Source organism: Apteryx mantelli, chromosome Z (genome assembly GCF_036417845.1).
Source record: "Apteryx mantelli isolate bAptMan1 chromosome Z, bAptMan1.hap1, whole genome shotgun sequence".
Classification (NCBI taxonomy): domain Eukaryota; kingdom Metazoa; phylum Chordata; class Aves; order Apterygiformes; family Apterygidae; genus Apteryx; species Apteryx mantelli.
Genome location: NC_090020.1, coordinates 16304181 through 16327278, shown reverse-complemented (window position 1 = coordinate 16327278; position 23098 = coordinate 16304181). Strand labels below are relative to the sequence as shown.

The 23098-nt window shown below is 41.1% G+C and overlaps 1 long non-coding RNA gene across 1 annotated transcript in view; it reads right to left on the bottom strand.

Annotated features, from left to right (window-relative positions):
- Positions 1-21852, bottom strand: part of LOC136995455 (uncharacterized) — a 74283-nt gene extending 52431 nt beyond the window's left edge. The window contains exon 1 of the long non-coding RNA XR_010887044.1: positions 21827-21852. This is a non-coding gene — a long non-coding RNA (uncharacterized lncRNA). The remainder of the gene's footprint in view (positions 1-21826) is intronic.
- Positions 21853-23098: the final 1246 nt, after the last annotated feature.

Here is a 23098-nt window from a genome sequence, read left to right as displayed (position 1 = left end):
CCCTTGCTGCTAAATTCAGCTCCATAATCAGACTGAAAATCTCCAGTATATGTTCTGCATTTGTCCTATGTGAACAGCTGCCCTTACTTCAAGTACCCTTATATAAGAAACATGGTCCAATTCGATGTGTATGAGGGACACTTGCAACCACAAGACAGAAACTAATATTTCACTAAAAGAAAGCAAAGCTAGCTGAAGATACTTAGTGTACGCTAGGTTCATTTTGGAAACACTTTTACAGCAGCATGCCAAATTGGTCAGATGTAAATCCTTTCTGCTGCAGTCTCTCCTCTGCGTACCTGTGTGTTTCCGTGAACACCAAGGCGTAAACCCCAGCAGGGGAAAGCTGATACAAAAACAGTATCTCACATGGGACTTTGAACACAGAATAATCAATGCCATGTAAGTATCTAAATGTGCTGAGATGAGAGCTTCTGTCGCTTGACTGGTGAGAGCAGATTAGCAGCTGAGACTGCAAGAGAGAGAGACATATCTCAGTAGTTATTGATTCCCCCCCCCCTTGCTTTCATTTAGCTTTTTTCACAAACTAATTGGCATTTTGGTGAAGAGTGAGGTATACAGAATCTGAATTAGTGAAACCACCAACAGTACATGGGATTATCACAGTAGTCACACGTAAAATGAAAGCACAATTCAATTATTCTCCTAGCCATCAAAGGAACCTAGTTAACACCTAGTTTGTTCTTGCTACTGAATTAAAAATGGAAAATACAAAACCAGTTTCTGATCAGATTTTAGTTTCTAAAAATCCAAATTGAAGTAGTTCTAATCCTGATTTCTTCTTATTCAAAATCCTGAAGTTTATAAGGTTCAGACAGACATCCTACCTATTTCACTGTCAAATACAAAGTAATTTTGAAATGATTTGGGACTCGTAAAGACTAAGTGATTGGGGTGCTGCTATACAAGATGAAAGTCAGATTGTGAATCACAGCATGTCTTACTTTTGCCTGAGTCCTTCAGAAAATGGGCACCTGAGATAAGTATCCCTAAACCAGTAAAATAAAAATGTTTTAGTATTTGGCAAGCATTTTCTAAGTCTTAACCTTTATTAAAAAAAGAAAAAGGGGGAAAGAAAAAAGATGGCAAGCTGTGCAGGAAGACAGCAAACACTGTTTTGTGTTTGGACAATACAAAACATTGCTTTGAGCCTAACAAAAACATAATATAATTTCCTCTGACAGGTTTTATCTTTCATTTTCCCATATATGTAAGTTGATATTTTCCCTTTTATCTAATAAAAAAAAAACATTATTTTTATAAGCTTAGAATAGGTCTTCTTCTGGGAATCAGAGATGAACAATGTAAGCAGTACACAACACCAGAGAGGCCCATAATAATAAAAACAAATAGCCAGAAAAATGCAACAGGTGAAAACCTGGTCACAGTGGAATTAATTAGATATTTACCACTAACTTAACGAGGGTCAAGATTTTAGCCAGTGCTTTTACTGGTCTTTAGGGTTGCTCAGCAAATCATTGACACAGAGTTCATAAGCGTGGGCCATAACGGGGGTCATGTTCCTCAGACTCTGGGCTTGTCTGTTTCTTGCCTATCTTCCTCTTGAAAACGAAGGAATGATATTTTCAGAGAAAAAGGAAAAAAAAAAAGAAATTTTGGGCCTGATTCCATACTTCCACTGCACGGGATCTCACGGCAGTAAATACAGGCAGTTAACATATGGTTTGGCCCTGTTCTCCTAGGGCAGGGTTTTCAGTGGTTTTCATACAAACACAGATTTATGTCCAGGGAATAAGAAACAGAGGCTTAGACTTGGCAGACTTGCCTTTGGTCTGGGACTGAAAAGATATCCTAGCATTTAAATTCTCCCTAATAACAAAGGCCATTAGCTTTAATTTTAGTTTCTTCCCTCATGAACCACTACATCCACCATCCTTGCTATATTTAGCTGCCTTTATCTTCTCTCATAAAAGACACATCAGGATGGAGAAGGGTCTCTCAGTCTCAGACGTTTTTAGAGCAAGACTGTGTTATCATTATGCCTTGCTGATAATCCCCCAAATTTTTCCTGGCAGCTCTGTTAATGGAAGAACATCCTATTTGTATGAGGGCAGTTTTCAGCAAAAGCAGGATCTCCCCTCTGGGATTCACAAGCTCTCACTTTAATCAAAAAGAAATCCTATTAAAACTTGCCATCGCCACAAGTGAATCAAATTAATTTGAAAAACAAAACAAAACAAAACAAAACAAAAAAACCCCCAGAAGACAAGAACAAAACTGTTTGCAAGAGGAAACAACTGCAGCTTACACCAGCACACTTGTTTTAATAATATAAATTGATACTTATGACTTGGAAACATTTTATTCACAATTGCCTTTTCCTACTGTGCCTTTTCTAAGCCTTGTTACATAAACACCCTAATTCCAGTTACATTCACCTCTGAGGAAATTCACTGCAGCTAAGTGGTATAACAATGAGCAAAAACTGGGCCCATCAAATACACCCCAGGAAACAAAACATTCTTGCTTGCTTATTCTCAGGTCCAGTCCACTCAAAACTGCACACATACTAATGATGGTCATAACAATTTTACTTTTGATAGGGAAACTGTTTAAATATTTACTTCCTAAAAAAACAAACAACAACAAAAAAACCCTTCAATGAAATTACTCCACTTACAAATGAAATCACATTTGTGACATCTTTGTTTTAAAGCTTTCAATAACTGCAGCAGGATGTGTTTGCTTTTAATTTCCTACTATTGAGAAATATGGCTTTGACCTACTATTGCAACTGAACTTTGCAAGAATGTGCAATGGGACTAGGTGAATGATGGCAGAAGATTAAACACAAATTACGGTCCTGGTGACCCTGCTGATTAGATGGTCCTGTCACTTATGGCTGAAGAGCAGATTGCAGAGAGGGAACAAAAGAAAGTATGGCCAAGTGACTTTTGAGGAGTAGGGAGAGCATGGCAGAGGCAGAGGCTGCAAAAGTAACTTCTGCATTACTGGAAATGGATGTTTGAGATGGAAGGACACGGTTCATGCCACAGGAGAGATCTGGAGCTCCAGCAGTGCTCTCCAAGCTGGCTTCAGCATTTGCCTACTCAGTAACTCCTCATTTATGTTTCCAAGTCCCTCTCAAAACTGTTGTTTCCCATTACCACAGCTTCATCTCTCACTGTTCTGCACAGGTTGCCAAAGCATCACAAACCAGCCCCACCTCCAAACCACAGTGGCCTCTTCCACTGTGGGAACACTAGGACTGCCACAACCCAACCATCTTTTCTCCAGCTGTCAAGCCAAGGATGGAGATACCATCCTTGAAAAAATGAGTATGTACAGGAGTATTCCAAAGAAAAACTGCAGTATACACGTGGGGAGAGATTTGGTGACACTGAGAAAGGGTGCCACTTGCAATTTTTATCTTGGCTAAGTAGGAAGTGTTCTTCAGATCAGTCAGAAATCTTAAAAGACTCCGAATGTTACGCCAGTCCCATTTGAAAGTTTGTCCAGCCTTCCTTTCCTTTAGCTGGAAGACTTCTTTCTACCTGTTTCTCTTCCAAAACCTATGCAAACTACTCTTCCTTGACACTTTTTGGACAGCAGTTTTCCTCTTGGACAGCTAGTGTAGCATCATTAATGATACAATAGGATGGTTAGGTAAGATCCGCTCTCATCAGTGCATCCCTGACAGGAATGTTGGTCCGCTTAAGAATGGAAGGCTGGACTTTGGCTCGAGTAATGTGAGTATAATGGAGGGCAAAATTTGACCTGAAGAATCTTCATTAATGGCAGAAAAAGAATGCTGTCTGCTTTGCAAGTCCCAGAGAATGCTTAAAGGGAGAAAAGAATTGCTTATTGTAAACTTATAGAAGTTGGACAGAGCCATACAAAGGATTCCTGCTTATTTTCAGAGTAGTACCACCTTTTATGGTACATCATCCTTCTTCCCTTTCTGACCTTTGTCTAAAAGTAGCATTAGCAAGGTAGAGAGGAAAGTAGAGGGGGTCTGTTCCTGCTTGCCAGGAGGCATAATCAAGAAAATCCTATGAACAGCAAAAGAAACATGTTATTATCAATAACTAAGGGATTAGAGACACATACAATCATTTTTGCAGAAACTGTAGATTATGGACCATCTGTTAATCTGTTTCACGCTAGGCAACACATGTCAGCACTTCTGATCTGCCTAACTCTGGACAGTGTGGTCAGACTGCATTCCCCAGCTGCCTTGCCCTCCACGGACATGTGGCTCATTCGAAGTGTGGGACATTTCCTCTTATTCTGTGAAAATCATTTTTCATTGTAGGTCAACCATCCCTGGACTGTTTGAGATGAGAGCAAGCTTGGAGGAGAAAGTGTGAGCTTCAATCCTAAGGATTAAAACTTGGTCATTGTAGTACCTGAGGGCTAAATTTCACAAGTGCACAGTAGCATAAGCAAGCACCACCTCAGTGAAGATTTTATCTTCTGCCTTCTCCAGGTGAAGGACCATCAACTGCAAAACACATTTTCAAAGCAGCTGGCTCTTAACAACATCTCATTACTCTCTTTCAAAACATTGACTCGAGTAAGTAAGTGCTTCTTTCTGTTACCCTGGTGCTCAAGTCTACCGCTACACAGGTATTTCAATGATATTCTAATTTTAGGTACTGTGTACAGGTGACTTAATTCAGACCCAGAGTCAGGTGTCATGCCAAGATGATGCTAATTAGTGGGCTGAGAAGGAGTATGTTAGCCTTATGCCTCAGCTACAGAACTAATTGTACCAACATCAAAATGCTATCATGCATGTTCAAAGTTGAAAAGTGTGCACACTAAGAAATCAGCTTGTAAAAAAGAGCAACACAGAATAATCCACTGATTAGAAAGATTCTCAGATGATGGTGACTGTGCAAAATCAGGGTTTTATTACAAATGGATTCTGACCAAGATACTCTTTACCATCTTGAACTACAGAGAACAATTTGAAATTCAAGTGAACAGAAAGTGAGATCAGACTTCAAGGAGAATTTCCATATGGAAAGAATGTGAAGAAGAACTGCTTGCAAGTAATGGAAATATCAAGGACTGGTAAGATTCTGAGTTGGAAAAAGTACGCGTGACAGTGATGAAATTCGTAAATTTCCAAACCACACAGGATTAAATCTGATTAGAATGGAAGTTTCTGACAAAAAACCTGAAGCTTCAAGCCCAGTAAAAACACATTTGTGTAGGATCCTCTCCATAATTGCATTATTTCCCTAAACAAGATAACTGCTGAGGCTATGACATGTTTATGAGCTCTTACTAATTTAAACATATCATTTACTGTTGTACTCAGGGATTTTCAGCCATTTTTGTGCAATGCTGTCCCACATATTTTCCATTTAGCTTCTGTTGACGGATGTCAACCTTTAAGATTTTTTTTTTCTCCAGCACGTTCATTACTGTCCCAGTTCTGCTTCACCAGGGAAATTTCACAAATTTTCCAGTAAGTTGTTTTAATTGACTAAAAAATAGTAAGGACTACATGACACAGCATTTTCTCCTAGCTTTAGATTCTTCCTATAAACCTTATCAGTCATATTTTCTGATCTCAAGCACTGACAAGTTGTTCAAAAAGCAGTGGAATAGCCCTAATCAGATTTTAGACTAGGCTGTCTCTCTCTTGCTCTAAGTTCAGCTTCTTATCTTATAGCAGTCATGACGTCTGTAGGGAAATGTCAATTAAATATAAATCTACCTGAATTCAATGGAAAAACTTCTACTGGCTTCAAAGTTTCTGTATAGCCTCTACGTCCTAGCAAGACTGCCAGAAATGCTTCTAGAATCAGACATACACAGTTGTTGGGTAACACACAAAAAGCTTTCCTTTAATACGAAACAGGCTTTAACGGAAAAATACACTGAAATGAGTATCAAATCAAGAAAGCTATGAATGCTGCTGTTTTGTTGACCAAATGTTCAGAATACATATTTCTGTTAGTACACTAGTGTTCTGAAGAGTAAGCTAAATGGTACACCATACACACATGCTCTCAAATCAGATACTCATTTGCACCTTTCCAATTAAAAAGCCTGTAGCAACAACAGACACAATTGAAAACAGCTGGATGAAAGAGACACACAAACTTTGAAATCCCTTTAAAAATCTGTTTAATATAGTCAGTTTTATGAAGATGATGATTTGATATGGGTGCCAAACTTTTGGGAAAGAGACAGAAGCTGCTCACATTTTGGGACAGTTAGCCTCTAACTAGGAGATTAAGAGGAAATTTATTTTGAAATTAGCAACCTGTGCCCTCCACTTGCAGAATGTCTTGCAAATTTCTCTAGCTAAATTTTATCTGAGTTTGATCCCAGCCTCGAAATCCCTATGTATGAAAATCCCTGTGTACTAAAGTCTATTTTAGTCTAAATATCAGTACACATAAATAAAGTAAAAAAAAAAAAACCCACAGATCTGAGAGTAACATATTTCAAAGGCTAGTTTCTGTTGTCTTTTACTGAAATATGTTCAGATTTTTAACAAGATATAGGTAATGTTCTACAATTTCTATACAGAAACCAATGCCAGGAACTTAGTGTGCCACATTTCTTTAAACTTTTCTTCAATAGATCAAAGCATCTGGTAGACAACAGACATGCTTCAGGACATGCTTCAGGACAGCTGGAAGAACTAAGTACAAGGTCTTTTTAAGCCATTATTATCCAGTGTGCCTCTAGAGAAACCACTGCAGATTTGAAAATTTGCCCTACTATAGCTCTGCCGAAACAGCATAAAACAGTGAACTCCCTTTCTACTTTGCTTATCATCCCATATGGCAACTCAGTCACAGTCCAAAGTAACAGCTTGAAGGGGCTTTGGATCTGGCCCATCTTATCCTCTTATATCATCCTTGCACCTTTCATGCTAAGCCAAAAAGCAGCGAGTATGCAGATGGCTACTGCCTCATTAGTCAGTGCAGCTGTGGCACACTGCATTCTCACTATTTCCCCACCCATGTCATGGGGTGACATGATTCAAACTGGTAATTGTAAGTACAAAACAATTATTTTTCCTGATATCATCTCAGCCCCAGACCGTGAGAGCTTTCCTTCACGCTGCCTCTGCCTTGCTGCTCCCTCCTACACTTCCCAGGCTTCAGCTTAGGATGATTTCAGAGATGTGTAACTTAAGCCCAGAATCACCAGAAACACTACAAGTTTGAAAACTATTACTATTTGTTCCACCTAAAACTAAGGCTGGCTGCATTACCATTATAAGCAGTAACCCTGATCATGCCTGGCCACCAGGTACAAAGTTGTTAATCTATGAAGGTTCCCTTTAACTTCCTTGACTGGCTGGTCCTGCAGGGATACAGTTATGACTACAGATCTGACTTCTCAAAATATGTCCAGAAACAGTGAGAATTAATCTAAGAGGCTGAAATTAAGAACATATCCCGCATTTTGCTTTCTTCTCCTCTCTGTCCATTCTAGAAAAGCTGATTTTGCTTTTCTAGTCAAACCAAGACTTTCAGAAACCACAGGCTGTCAATCACAATCATTGAAAGTGTTTTCAGTGTGAATTATACTGGGACTGGCATGCAAAAAAACAACACGATCTTGTTCTTTGCTGGGACATAGCAGCCCACTGGACTCTATTGTTAGCACTGCTGTTTACTAACCCGGGAGCCATACCCACTTTCCTCATTCTCTATCTTGGCAACTTAGATTTTGGGAGAGAAGCTGTCTCTTATAACAGGTTTTTGTAATCTCATAATTTTAAATCTTAATTAGAGATGCTACAATGAACCATTCACTTGAATGGTAACAGGAAGTTAGAACATCAGGGAAGGAAATTAAACAAAATTTCAGTTTCAAGAGAAATGCCAGAACAAGAGCTTGAGCTCTGCATTCCTGCAACAGCTTGTGTCTGTGGGAAATCCCACAGGGACCAAAGAAAACAGGAAAAGGTGGGTGATAGGCCTACTCATAGTCTGGTAAAGTAAAATAAATCCACAGGACATCACAGGACTCCCTGGTGCAGTGTATGTGCTTTAAGCAAAATGACTTCAGTATTGTTTCAAACCTGATTTTAGGCACCATGTCTAATAAATACAGAAATGGAATATGTCCCAGCCCCTTCTACACTTAAAGAGATTTCTTCTATTCCCTCAATGTGAGTCAGATTAGACAAGGAACGAATTTCTTTATGAGATGTCAGAACCTAATGATGCTTTATTTGGTTAAGGAGCCGTTAATAAAAAAACCAAAATGCTAAATACATAACTGCTACAGATTGACAAAACATCAGGTTTTATTTATACTCTTGAGAAAAAATAGAAGACTCTACGCTGAGTAGCCTCAGTATTTTCCCAGAGCAAACTCCTATTATCTGTTGGAATAATTGTCAGACTGCTTCAAAAGCAGCACCATAAAAAAGATTTCATTTTTTACTGAACTATAAAATCAGCCAGTGGACTCTTTGAATCTTCAGGAGTATGTGTCTTTCGTGTTAATTTAACTGAATTAAGTATGCTTTAAATTAAAAACACACAGAAAATTGTTTTTGATTTTGAATGGAATTGCTGAAACCTTTAAAGTGACAGTTGTATCTTTAGGAATTTTCACTGAAATCACATATCCTGAGGAAAATTGAGGCCTTGCTACTTTTTTCCTACCCAGCAATATCAGTTTACAGCTCAACAGCACAAGGGTGGAGGAGGAAATTCATTTATTCTCACCTTCCCCCCACTCCCCCCTCCAAAGTTCCTTTTCAACAAACTTTAGTACAATGCATTTGTCATCAATTGTTTGCAGGAAACATCTCACATTTTTTCCTTCTATGCAATGAGTTTGATCCCAGCAGGTTGACTTAATTTTAGAAAGAAAAAAAAGTCACATACATATGAAAGGGAAAGCACAAGCAAGAACCACAGTCACATAAGAAATCAGGACTCCCACTGACCTCAGTAAAAGTAGTCACACAATGCTCACACAAGATCAATGAAATGTATAAACATAAGACCAGAGCAATTTGGCCACAGAAATAAGAAAAGGCATGTGTAACTTCACCAAATAACACTAGCAAAAGTAATGAGTACAAAGACCTGATTCCAGTCTGACAACTGGCAAATTTAAAAATAACAATAAAGAAAATTATTCTTTAGTTATTATTAAATTATTATTAAGAATACTAATAAAGAAAATAACAGCACATTGGCAAAATTCCCATTATGAGACTGAATTAATAGGGATTGCTAAATAACTTTTTAATTTTGTTTGTAGAAAGGTGCCATGAATAACCTGTTTGCCTTGCAGCAACAATACTGCAGCATACAAGAGTAAGCATTTAAAAACAAAAATGAAATTGTTCCTCTTACTAATTTCTTTTAAGAGGCTTTCTCCAGTGAAACATTTACAGACTGATCACTTTCTGATGTTGCTCCTCTTAGTAACTTCCACGAATAATGAAAAAAACAACTGTTGATCTTGCCTGGAAAGTTCTGAGCTTTCTTTGAAATAAATATTCAACGGTAATGCAGTAGTGCACAGCTGTTTCCCAGAGAAAGTAACAGTCTAGTAAAAAGCAGAAAGGTATGGCTGGATTGTGCTTTTTAGTTCTTTATAAATACCCTTTACATTAACCATTGCAGAAATTTGTGTCAGACAATATCTGTAATATATCCTGAAACTGTCCTCCACAAAGCCAGGGTACCACTGCTGTTTTACCATTTCTAAGTGGAAGGATCACTGCAGGAAGAGACCAGGAATATGGTCAAACCTGTAAGGTCTCCCTGTGGCTTCATCTTCTAGATGGACTTTGTATTATTTATAAGTATCTGATGTCGAAAAAACAGATATAGGAATTAGCAGCAAAGTGCAAAGATTTGCATGGTGATTACATTCCAAGAAGGCTTTTGTAAACAAAGGCAAGATCTTAGGAGAAAAATAGTCATTTGGAATAGCTGGCCTATGGTAAAACTGGAAAAACTCCATGATGAATCAGGTTGAAGGGCTGTCAGGGGGACAAGGATGGGAGCAGGGCAAAATCTTTTTCTCTGCCACACCATTAAATCCATGTTGACTTTCCAACAGCTTGGGGAGTTACCAACTTTTACTGGTGCACAACCAGCAGCAGAATTTGGTTCAGCTGATATTAACATACATAACCCCCCTCCCCCCCCACCAAACCTCTATATTAGCAATGACAGAAAGCTAGTCTCTTTCTCACTTTTAAACTAGATTCAGTTAATACAGGCACCTCTGGTTTTCACCGTTGTTACCATCCTTCTGATTTATATCACAATTTTGAGCTGTTATGGATGGAAACAGGTAAAATAAATCTTCTTGTGAGTTCTCCTATTGCTCACGTCATATACTGTGTCACTCCTTTTGACAAGCTGGCTTATGCAAGCAAGAAACTTCCACTTTCATGTGAATGTTCAAGCACTTCCCTGAACAAAATGGGTCAAATTTCTTTTCAGCCTCACACGAATCAGCAAGTGAACAGAGCTGGTAGGGGCTTAGGACACAGTATGCTTTATTCTTGTTTAGACCCTTCACACCCAGTGTCACTGAAGACTTCAAAGAGAAAGTCATAAAATAATGGAAGAAGGAAAGTTTAAAGGTGGCTGCAGGACCAGAAATAGGTTAAACGTGTAGGGAGGTGAGAGTCTCCCCTACAGAAGAGGAGACTGTGCATATTCGTGTTCAGGAAGGGAAGGGGAGACTGCGCCCAGAATGGAAACAGGCTGGTGCAAGAGCTGTTGGTGATCTCCGCCTCCAGCCGCGCGAGCGGTGACGTGAACTCAAGGATTGCTCCAACCAAGCCGACCCATGCGGCCCCCCAAGCAGCTCTGAACCTCCCCGTGCCGCTTTCCCACCGCTGACCTCAGGGCAGGTAGGACTCACCTGCAGCTCCTAGGACAATTCTTTTTTTCTTTTTTTTTTTGTTATCTTTGTCACAGCCAAACCCAAGAGTTGTACTCTGGCAACACTGTCATAGAGTGCAAGGGAAATACTGACGGAGAAACTAATAGTGCATTTTTCTGTTCATCTGCGTTTGTCAGCAGAGAGAAAAATCTTCACATCTTCTCTGGTCAAACCATACCCATTGGCATTACTGAACACCAGAAAGCTTGAGCTTAGGTTTCAGGTGCCTGGGTTTCTGGAGGAGGGGGGCTTGTATACGAGCCTTTTTTGAGAATGGTATAACAAAAATAACAAAGGCTCCAGAAAGGTCATTCTTTCAGACTCTTCTGATCTTTACAAAACAGTATAAATCTGAATGTTTTTATTATTTTTTAAACTCATCAGCTGAGGAAACATTCTGAAACCTTGAAGATTCAAACAAAGAAAAATTACAGATACTGAGCCAAAACTTGTTATCGCTGAAGCTGAAGTTATACAGAGAGGACTTCACTCATTCTTTAGGGCTCCTTGTAAGAGGAAGACAAGAATTAGGGTTTAGACACGAATGAAAATGTCTCTTTCTGAGACATGTACTCTTCCTCCGCGGAAAAATTTGCATCACCTATAGCAAGCTCCAGATCAAGCCCACATAATCCAAGTAAACACACTTCAAGTAGATGAAGTTTTAGAGGTTATGGAACTGAAATTGCTGTCTTTATTCCCTGAACACTGGCCATATTTATTGTTGACACAGGCCTGGAAAGCCCCATATCTTCTTTAGTAGAGTGGTCACTGAAGTCACAGTCATCTTGAACTACAAGACGGAGTCTCGGATATCTTCTACTCCATTGGGGGGTAATCCCAAGAGTCACTTTGCAGCCTTATGTCTGATCGCTCCCATTGTAGCCAAATACATTTATCTAGTATGGCCCTTCTCCACATGATGAGATACTTCATATACAGCCAGACTGATGCCTGATCCAAAGCTCTGAATTTATTAGAAAAAGTAAACTTTCAATACTGGTCTACACCATGATTTATTACTATCTGCTGTTTTTCAGCTCACTGATACCCAGCAACAGAGTATACACATAAAATCCATCACATCAGTCCAAAGCTAACTACATCCTCCAGCCTCCAGTCCCATACAATGCAGCAGTAGGTGTCTGTTTCCACCCTGCCCAGCTACTTAAAATGCTCAGGGTCCTTACCATGGGAAGGAGACTGAGAAGCTTCGACAGCGTTTCACCCTCCTCAGTGGATTTCATCTAGTACTGGAGCCCGTCACCACTTTCTCAGAGAATGAAACTGTCAAGTCACTATAAAATTGTGGCACCATGCCTAACAAAATGACATCCTCCTGCCATGAAAGTGGGTTGCCTTTTTTTCTTTTAAAAATTCATGTATCCTATTTCAAACACACATTTGCCACAATAAGAACTGTCAGCCCTACAAAGTTGCCTTTTTTTATTTTTCCCCCTCCCTTCTGTCTCCCAAGGAAATTAAAGTATTCATTAGAGCCACAAGCTAGAGTGAAGATTTAAACGGCATGATTCATTATCTGGTGCAGAAACACTCTGTCAGACGGCTGATGCTGGAGGAACGTTAGTTTCAAGAGGCAAAGCATGAATGTACGTGCAGGCATTTTACTAAGGACTCAGTCACAATCCATAAACCATATCATCTGTCCTGTTGTTGCACTGCTGCTATACTCCAATTAAAATCACAGATCCTCAGTACCTTCAAATAAGGGAGCATAGCTGAAAAGAGCTGATAGAGCACTTGCATAGGTAACTGAACATTTTGGTACTCGCATGAGTAAAGCTCACTTCTCCAGTGCCTATTACCAGCTATATAAACAGCTACACCAATGCTTGGTGAACACAAATCCTCTCAGGCAGAGGGGAGGAGCAGAGACTTCTGCTTTGATGTTGTATGCTTTTTCTGTAGACATGTGTCTGTAATGGATGAAGCACTGAAGAATCTGCCCTTTTGGAGAAACTGAGAGGGGGACACAGCCTGAGCCCAACCCTACCATTCTCCAGAGGCCACGTAATTTGGTGCGAGTGTTGTCAAGGCATCACAAAGCTGAGGTGAGAGCAAGGGGGCACATGTTACTTGCATTCAGGGAAGTCTTTGGAGAACCCTTTTAATTACCTCAGATTCTCTGCATGACTGCAGATTGCATTGCATGCATTGCATGATTGATGGTTTATGTCTCTGCATCCTCTGCAGATTAATACACCTGCTGACGCAACGTGGCTATGGCTTTAAATGCCATCTGACTCTCGACTTAATGAGCACTGGTATAAGTAACTGTTTCTCTTCTTCTTCCATGCTCACCATTTCTTTTTCTTTTTTAAATACAAATGGGCTTGTTGACATTACAAGAGACTTTTTAACATAATTTTTCTGTTTTTTTGCCTCTGGGTTGTTATACTAGTACCTAACGTGACAACAGAGATGCACTCACTGTAACATCTGCACTTTCAGCATCCTAGTTTTGTTTTCTGTTCTGCAGGAACATAGAAACGTGCCCCACAGTCACGCAGAGGAATGCTTTAAAAATAGCACGTATGTTTCTTCTGCTTACAGATTTACATGCCAGGTAGTTTGTGCTGAGTCTGCAGTACCCTCCCGGGCTATCCTGGAAAATCCCCTTTTCTGACAGCTCACACGGTTAAGAACACAGGGTGTTGACTTGGCTTGATTTCCCTTCACATAGCTTGTGATAATCCAGAGTCTTAGAGCACCCAAGAGAACAGTCCTATCATCCTTGTCTTAAAGAAAGAAAACAGGGTTCCAGCAGGAGATGGCTTCATACAAACCCTACCCAGCTAGTTGCAGAGAAGTCATGTCCTTTCTCCAGGTCAGCAGGATATACTAACTTGCCAGAGTCAACAAGAACAGTAGGCAAGAAACGTCTGAAAGCTGAACTTCTGGGTTTCCCACATATCCCACGAGAAGCAGAGAAGAACAAAGACATTCTCCTCTCAAATCATTTGATCTTATATAAATGAAACCTCTGAATTATGGAAAGGCCTGGGGAATGGAGAGGCAAAATAGCTTAAAAAGTTTATTCAGAGTAGAAGGAATCTGATGACATCTGACAAAAAGATTTGAGCTAGAAACTCCACAAAAGAAACAACCAGTAATCCTACTGAAGGCTGTTATTTTCCAGCTAACTCTGAAAGACTGCATTATGTACCAAACACTCAGCTAGAATCCAACTGTGACACTCCTCACCCTCATACCTTTACCTATCTCAAAGAAATCAGCAAAACATCTGTGGAATAAGCTGTTCCTCAAACCTAAATTCTGGAAAGTCCTTCTTATGTGATAACAGTTTCAGAAACTGGCTCCAGGACTCGGTAAGCTGTTGCCAGCCTTCTAATGACACCTCCAAATGTGAAATTTCTTCCCTAAGCCCATCCCTCCTAGAAATTTCAAAACTACCCGAGCTCCCTACTGATGTCTCTAAATGAATTAAATGGAAAAAGATTTTCAAGAAATTTAAGGACTTAATGTGCATCCTGGTCAAAACTGTCAACTAATTATGACATGTTTTTAATTTAAAGCTAGAAATATTCACTAGAAATCTTTGGCAATAAACAGTTGTCCTGATCTGCTGTACCATGCCACTTCTGTCTTGGTTAACCAAGCCGATAATCACATTTTATAAACCATGATGAGCATATACCTGGGCCTTACAGACATATTATCCCAGGAACCACAAACGGCAGCAGGGATTACAAGCCCAAATGGGGTAGTGAAAGTGCCCACAAAAAAACACTGTAAAAAGGCCTGACTTGCAACATCTTCTGTCTATGCTGGATTCCGTTAAAGCATTTCAGGTAGAACAACTTAAATTACAAAAAACTCCCCAAAAGTTTGGCTACTGCTCTGCTGCCTCAGAGCTGCTGTTCGCCAGGGATTAAGAGGAGACTCACACTGACTCCGAAATTGTACAGGAACAATCTTGCCCTGGCAAAAAGATATATGAAGGAAGCTAATATATCTTTCTTTGCCACTTCTAAACTAAACAACGTCAAGAGCTGAACCAAATCTGAATAATATAGGTAAAAATACAAAATACAGGCAGTTCAAAAATACAGTTACATGAAGCAGCTTGGAGACTGGGAGCATCAAATGCATGCAGGCACAAACCCAGGCTCCTAGCAAAGGAAACAACAGCATCTGAAATGAGAAGAGGTACTTTTATGCTTTTCCTTAGATCTGAATGAATGATTAAAAAAATGTTTTAAGTCAGTTTTGGTATATTCAGTATATCCATTCCTCTCACAATAGAAGAATATCGACATGTCTTAAATAGTTTGAATATTTATAAGATACCACCAGATAAACAGAGATAGGAAAAAGACTTAAAAAAAATAATGCAATCAGGTCACAACTTTGCCTGAATTTCTTCACCTTTTTGATGAAGGAAACAAGCAGCAGGAGCAAGGAACAAAAGAGGACTGGATCGGTCTTTATTTAGGAAGGGCTAGTACTCCTTTACTGGTGTACACATTGCTTGGCTGAATGCAATCGAGCAGCATAATGCTGTTGAGCATTTGTCCAGTTGTGTCTCAGCCATGGGCCATAAACATCTCAAACAATACCACTTGGAAACCGGAATGCACAGAGCTGAGAATTTGTTTGAACTTTTGTTGTTATGTTTCCTCTTCACACATCTGATCTTCCTGCAAGTGAGTCACAGACCTTTCTTGAGACTTTTGCTTGCCACTCTTTCCCTCTTTAATGAATATAAACTGTGCCAATAAAACTCAATTTAAAAAGCATACAAACAGTTGGAACTTCAAACTGTGACACACACCCCAATGGGCCCCTCACTTTGCAAGCACTTTTAATGTTCTAAAATCAGGTTAAGTGACTCCATGGATTTATTGATAGTAGTTTCCAGACCAACATGTGAGTTCTCAAGAGTATTACAGGCAAAAACCTTTTCTTATGTTCACTCTTGGGGCAGGGTAATAGATAATAGGGAACTCTAAAATTGGAAATAAAATGACCTATTTACAAGAAAAGGTGATAGAACAGCATTTAAAAAATTGAGATTGTCTTCACATTGTCTTTCTTAAAAAGCTAAGGAGCACTGTGATAAATTCCAATAGACCAAAAAAAGAAAGGGAAAAGGTTTGTACAAAAACTACTGGCTGAAACACACCTTTTTTGACAAAAATAATCTTCTCTTTTTTTACTGCAGAAGCCCCCCAACTTTTATTAAAAGGTTACTCATTAATATGCTCTTTATTAGTTTGACAGTGGGGTTTGGTGAAAGATGCTAATGCAGGTGTGCATTTCAGCTGGCACCTATTTCTAGTGTAATGTCTTCCTGAAGACTGCCAAGGAAGAGTTATTAAAAAAAGGAGTAAAAATGAAGTTTTTTAAAAGACAGATGTGGGTTGTATCTCAGCGATCTTGTGCAGAAATTATCCTAAACTGGCACTACTAAACTTGCTCCAGTTTCAACAAGACACAGAAACAGGGCAATTCAAGTGTGTATACAGATGGATCTGTATTTTCCCCCAAAGCACCAGGTAAAAAAAAGGCTGTTAAAAAGCTCAACTCAAACTTAATGCTGGTGCTACTGTCCCAGAGTTATGAGGCACAAGATGACCACTTGAATTCTTGGAATTACTGGATAAAACACAACAGCTGTGATGTCCAATATCAGTCCCTGAAGGAAGCTACATATGCCTGTGTATACATTTGTGTATGAACTCAGACCTCCTCAAGAAATCTGTTGCACTTAGTTACTGTGGTTGAGGCAGTGGTAGTGGTTTTTTTGTTATGTTTAAATCCTACAGTCCTGTTGCCAGTGTGAAGGTGTATTGACCCTGTTCAGGCAGAAAATTACTCCCCTCACTACTTTGGTAAACAGTTAAGCTTCAGTTCCTAAAAAGGGAGTAAACTACACAGATTTAAGTCACCTTTTACTGGCAGTATTACACCCACTACACTGCTATACCCTTAAAAAGTTTTCCTGCTTCACGCAAACATTTTATAAACAGATGCTACATAAAGCTATACAAAAACATATGCAAAAAAAAGTTGGCAAAACATGGATAACTTTTCATTTGTGAAGCACGCATCACTGAAGTGAATTTAAAAAAATTACACACAGGAAATTTTCTGCCTTTTTTCCTGTTTTACACATAGAAAATTGGAGAAGAGGGAAATTATGATGCTCAAAGCCACAAAAGAAATCAGTAGAATTATCAAATTCTGAAAAAAAAAAAAATCCAATCTCTAAAAGTATCCTTCTTTACTGCATGAAGATTCATCTCTTTAGTCAATTAGATAAAACTGAAAAGAAAATTCCCAAAGGAACAGAACACACTTTCATTATTCAGCAGCATATAACAAGTTTTCCCAAGAGCTAATGCAGGTCTTTCAAAGTAACTTTCCTAACCCCCTGAAGAGGTATTTGCATTATTTGAAGGGAATTTGCTCTGTCTTAAGTGCATTATTGGTTTTCTCTGTTATTAATAAGGGACTAAGGAAAACATTCTCTCTGCTAAACAATACCTAGGGAAAACTCTTATTTTTGCGGTGTATTACATGAAAGTATCATATCAAGCAATGTAACAACTGAGTCCTATTATTCTCAAGTATTTCTACCACTTTTCTGAAGAATTACTCTCAAGGCACAGTTCTGCTTTCTCCTGTAAACCCAGTATCTTACCACATGCAATGCATTTTTTTTAAAGCTCCGTATGCAATTCCGTACTGATTTGTCATAATCTTCACTTGATTATATAGAGAATAGTGTTGGAAAAGCCCTGAGATACCATCTCAGTCAACCCCTGGATTCTTGCAATCAACCTAGATGGCTACAAAGACAGGTTGCTGTTAAGGCATTTTAAAAAATCATCCCAATCTGAAATATAGTAGATGACTTATTCTCTGGAAGCACTTTCCACTGTTCTTGGACCACAGAGGAGTTTACAGAACCAACTCAAACTGGACACCTAATTTTTAGATGGCTGAGATGAAAACCTACCCCGGGATAGAGGAAAAATGCAAGGTTTACAGCCTCAGTAAAGACTTAACTGCAGAATTATTCTTCAGTTTCCCCCTCTATCATGGTGTACTCTGAAGTATATTCTATAACAGTAGAACAATCCCAGGTAGGAGAGCGCATATTTTCTATAACCGCTTTCTATTTGCTCACTATGAGCTGTTCACAGTTTAGAAGACTCTGAACTTTGCTCAGCTGCATTTGTCTTGTCACAAATAATTAGCAATTTATCCTTTGCAAGGATGAAATAGACTGATGTGGAATACTAATTTACCAGAGTGATGCAGCCTGAAGTCAGGTGACACACACATCCTGTTTTAAAATTATTTCTGCAGACATAACTTATAATGTGCAGATGCAGAACAAAAAAAAAAAAAATCGACCATTTTGGCATACAGCTAAACAAGAATTATGTAGATTAGAAATATAACTGCATTTGCTGGCATTCATTCAGTGCTGCTGTTATATTTCATAATTAAACTTAATTTTATAGAGCTGTGCTCTAGTGGTCTAGGTCAGTACTCAATTAAAGAACAGACCTCTACAGGACAAATCAATACTCAGACAAGTGCGAGCATCGTAAGTCAGCAGGCCAACTTCTTCTCTCACATAATGTGGTTACTAAGACTACCTATATCCATTTCATCAGACTTGCTCCTAACAGGCGGTAGTATGGGAAGGGACTTCTCCACAATGAATCTGGGCCCAGAATTTGGCTAGGGCGCATTCACTAACTTTTGGCATTTAAACAAATACAAGAATCAAGTGTAAATGGCACGGCTTACAGACCACAGGAGCTACTGCCCCGTCAATGCGGTGCCTCGTACCACAGCACTCAGTTCAACGCAGGCAAGCACGCCTCCACCAGCAAGGCTGAATAACCCAGTAATCCACCTGTCTCACCTTAAACCAGTGAAGAAATTAGGTGTTCTCTTGGAAGCTGGGATAAGACCCAAGCTGGGCTGATACCTGTGAATGGAAATCAAAACTGGGCATCTGCTCAAATACAAACTCAATGCACAGATACTTTGGCATGAGCTAAAGGAAATCAAGCACCTTTCCCAGGGAGGGGAGAAGAACTAACCCAGTTTTGGAGAGTCCTGCACCTTCCTCCTAGGGTTTGTGGTCCTGGCTGGGACCATGGGGCTGGGGAAAACCCGTCACCTCTCTGCTCTGGTATAATAGCTGCTACCACACTCAAGGGAAAACCGATTTCGTTCCCTTTCAAAAGGGAGGGCAGTCCATGGAGGGTATTGTTATAACTTAGAAACTGGACATAAGCAATGAAAAGTTGTATCTAAGTAACACAGAATTTAAGATCAACTCTATGTAATTAAACATCCTGTGCACACGAAAACCAAGAAGTGCCCCTTCATCACAGATTGCTAGAGGAGAAACAGCCACCAAAGCCTGTTTTGGTTTTTTTTTTTAAGAAAAAAAGAAAATTCTGGCAGCTTGAAACTGTTTATACTACTACTGCAAATGAACTAATTGCTGGTCAGTTGAAGTCAGAACTGCCTATCTGAGAATCAGTACTGCAGTGTGTTGACAAGAGAAAATCACAGTGTGAATGGAAATAGTGGGGATAGTTCTAGATGTCTCATTATGTAGCTCTTCATGTCTTGCTATAAATACAGTATCAATAGACCTCACTAAATCAGCAGGTGTTTCCAGTGGCAAAAATGAGTTCTGCAGTTTAGACAAGTCAAATCAGGCATAAATTAGTTTATGCCACGATCTACGCTAATATATGCTGAATTGCTTGGGATTCTACTGGATGTACTACTCATGCTATACAGCATATGATCTTGTATTCTTTACTGAGGCAAAACTCTTGCTAAAGCCAATAGATATTTTGAGTAACATAAACAGAAGTTATACACAAATCTCTCAGTACTGATGCTGCTCATCCACCAAGAAGGAAAATAACCACCGGCTACCACAAAAGCTACTACTTAACTGCACAATCAGAAGACACCTATAAATATGGCTTAATTTGCTTAAGAGCTCACCCAGGACCTATAAAACCTTGGACAGGCATTTGAAAACTAACATGAAAAACAACCTACCAGTTATCTAAAAGCAGTATCTGTATGTAATATTTTAAATTTGTGCAGAAATAATTTTGGCAGAGGCTATCGAAGGGAAGCAAATGGGCTGGCATTCAGTTATAAAATGAAAATAAACTGAATAAAACCCACCCGTTATTGACTTTTCAGATATACTTACACTTCAATTTCAGTTCCAACTTCATTCTCTGCTGTGTGCAGGGACATAAAAACTATGATCTAACAACAGACGAAATAACTTGCAGTCCTTAGGAAAAAAAGGCTATGTAATACCACAAATACTGATGTATACCTTGATGGGTTCCTAAGGCTAGTCAAACCAGAAAATGTACTTGTGAAAGTGAAATAAATCCCTGTCAGATAGAAAACCTCTGCAAAACACTTACACAGCATGAATACCAATTGACATACCAGAGCTATGAGACAATGCTAGAATCAGAGGATATCATTACAATGCTGAACTGTTAATCACAGCTCAAAATAAAACATGCTTATTTCTTTACTACAGTCAGAACTGGGGGATCTATTCTACCTCTTTTAACATTAGGAAGGTACTCACTGCCCTAATGTATGTCTTCTGGGAGCTCATATGCAATTCATCTGAAGATAAAAAACAAAGTTCAATATTATGACTGCTCTTTTATGGCTAATGATTAATGACATCAGGTGCTCAAACATTCGTATCCACAGTAGCTGTCCGCCTGCCCACCTTAGTAATAATTTCAGTAACATTTTAGAAAGAGGCACCAGTATTTCAGAAGTTTATACTGCAGTGGTCCTAAGTGGAAAACGAATAAAAAATAAAATAAAATATTTAAAACTCATGCTCTGTTATGTCAGAGTGGCCTAAAAATAGAAAGACTTGGAACAAAGACGAGGGAGATTTTCAGTTCAAAAAGGGAAGTCCGGGAAAAACTGAGATAGCAATGAAAAAAACATGCTGATTAAAAAATAATTGCGTCACAGGTTTCTCAGGACGTACCGAGCCCCCGGCTACCAGCTCCCCCCACGGCCGCCCGCAGCCCTGCCCGGCCGCGGGGGCCCCGACACGCCGCTCCGGGCCCCCCCGCGGCATCGCCGCCCCCCCGCGGCGGGGCCCCACGGGGCGCGGGGGCCCCGGTGGCCTCGCGCGTGGGCGAGGGAAGGGCAGCCCTCACCCACCCTTCCTCGCGGGGTGCTAGCCACCTTCTCCCTTCCCTCCTCGCCTTCTCCCCTCCCCTCCTTGCATTTTCGCCTTCTCTCCTTGCCTTCTCCCTTCTCCTCCTTGCATTTCTGTCTTCCCTCCTGGCTTTTCCTCCTCTCCTTGCATTTCTGTCTTCCTTCCATGCATTTTCCTCTTCTCATCCTTGCATTTCTGTCTTCCTTCCTTGCATCTTCCCTTTTCCTCCTCGCATTTCCATCGTCCCTCCATGCATTTTCCCTTCTTCTCCTTACATTTCTATCTTCCCTCCTCGCATTTTCCCTTCTTCTCCTTACACTTCTATCTTCCCTGCTTGCATTTTCCCTTCTTCTCCTTGCATTTTCCCTTCTCCTCCTTGCATTTCTATCTTTCCTCCTTGCCTTTCCGTCTCCCCTCCTTGCATTTCCATCTCCCCTCCTTCCCTTCTCCGCTTGCCTTTCCATCTTCCCTTCCTCTCCCTGCATTCCCTTCTTGCCTTTCCCCCTCGCTACGCTGCCCTCCCCTCCTTGCATTTTCACCTTGCCTCCCCCCCGCCAGCAGCCCGCCGAGGGCGAGACAACTTCCAGGAGCCGCAGCGCCCGCTGCCTCCCTCTGCTCCGCTCCCCTCCGCGCACACACACACCGCGCACACACCGCGCACACACCGCGCCCGCGCACAGGTACCTCTCCACAGCGCGCCCGCTCCGCCGGCGCCCAGCGTGCGCCGCCAGCTCCGCGCGCAGCCCCGGCACGTCGGGTCCCCCTTCCTCCTCCTCCTACTCCTCCTCCTCCTCCTCCTCCCCTTTCTCCTCCCTGCCCGCCCCCTTCGCCGACGCGAGGAAGAGGGGGCAAAGCCACCCCGTCCGTCCCGTCCCGTCGTGTCCCGTCGTGTCCCGTCGGTCCCGTGCCGCCGGGGCGCTGCGCCCTGCGCGGAGGCTCCGCGGGGCCCGGCGGGACGTGCCGCCCCCGGCCCCCCCCCCCCGGCCCGGCGCGGTCGGGTTACCGCAGCCTGCCTGCCTGCCTGCCTGCCTGCCTGCCTGCCTGCAAGCCCTCTCCTGTTACGGCCGGCCGGGCCGGGCTGCAGGTGCCGTCGGGGGGGTGCGAGCCCCGCCGTGGGGCCGGGCCTGCCCCCCTTCGCGGCGGGAGCTCCCCGTGGTGCTCGCCCGGCCTCCTGCTGCGCGCGGTCCTGGGGGTTTCCTCAGCTGGATGTCTGGGGCTTGGGGCTGGGGTTCTGTTTCTACCTATTTATCTATTTTGCCTGTGCGGTTTGGCTCCCCCCCCCCCCCCCCCCAAGCTGCGGAGCTGCCTTCCGTGGACTTGTTCAGTGTCCTCTTGAATCCACGTGCACTTGCAGCGTCCACAGTAGGCTTGGGCAAGGATTCCCACAGGTCTGCCACCACTCTCATGAAGAACCTCTGCCTTTTGTTTGTTCTGAATACTTTATTACCCTCTCACCTCTTGTACTGGAGATAATGAACAGCTCCCAACCCTCCCTTCCTGCTGCTCACGGGTTTGTAGACCTGTACCATAGTCCTTTCACATCATTCCTTCTCCTGGCTGAAGACCTGTGGGGCTTTGTCCTGATACTGTTCTGTACCTATGATCATCCTTGATGCCCTCCTGCCCTGTTCGAATAGATCCTTTTCAACATGAAAGAGGCATGCAGTATTGCAGGTGCGGGCAAACCATGGGTTCGTACAGTGGCACAACAGTGTTTTTCTCTTAATAATTTTTAATGTTTTATGAGGACTTTTGAGCATTGGAGATCATGTTTTTGTGGAACTATCTTTCATAGCCCAAAGATTTTATTCCTGGACTGTAACGGCCAGTTCAGAGCCCATAATTTTAGATGTGATTCAGGATTGTTTTCTTCGTGTGTATCATTTCACATTTATCTACATGGAATTTCATTTATTGCCTAGGCAGCCTCATAATGTCCTTGTGGTAGTTCTTCAC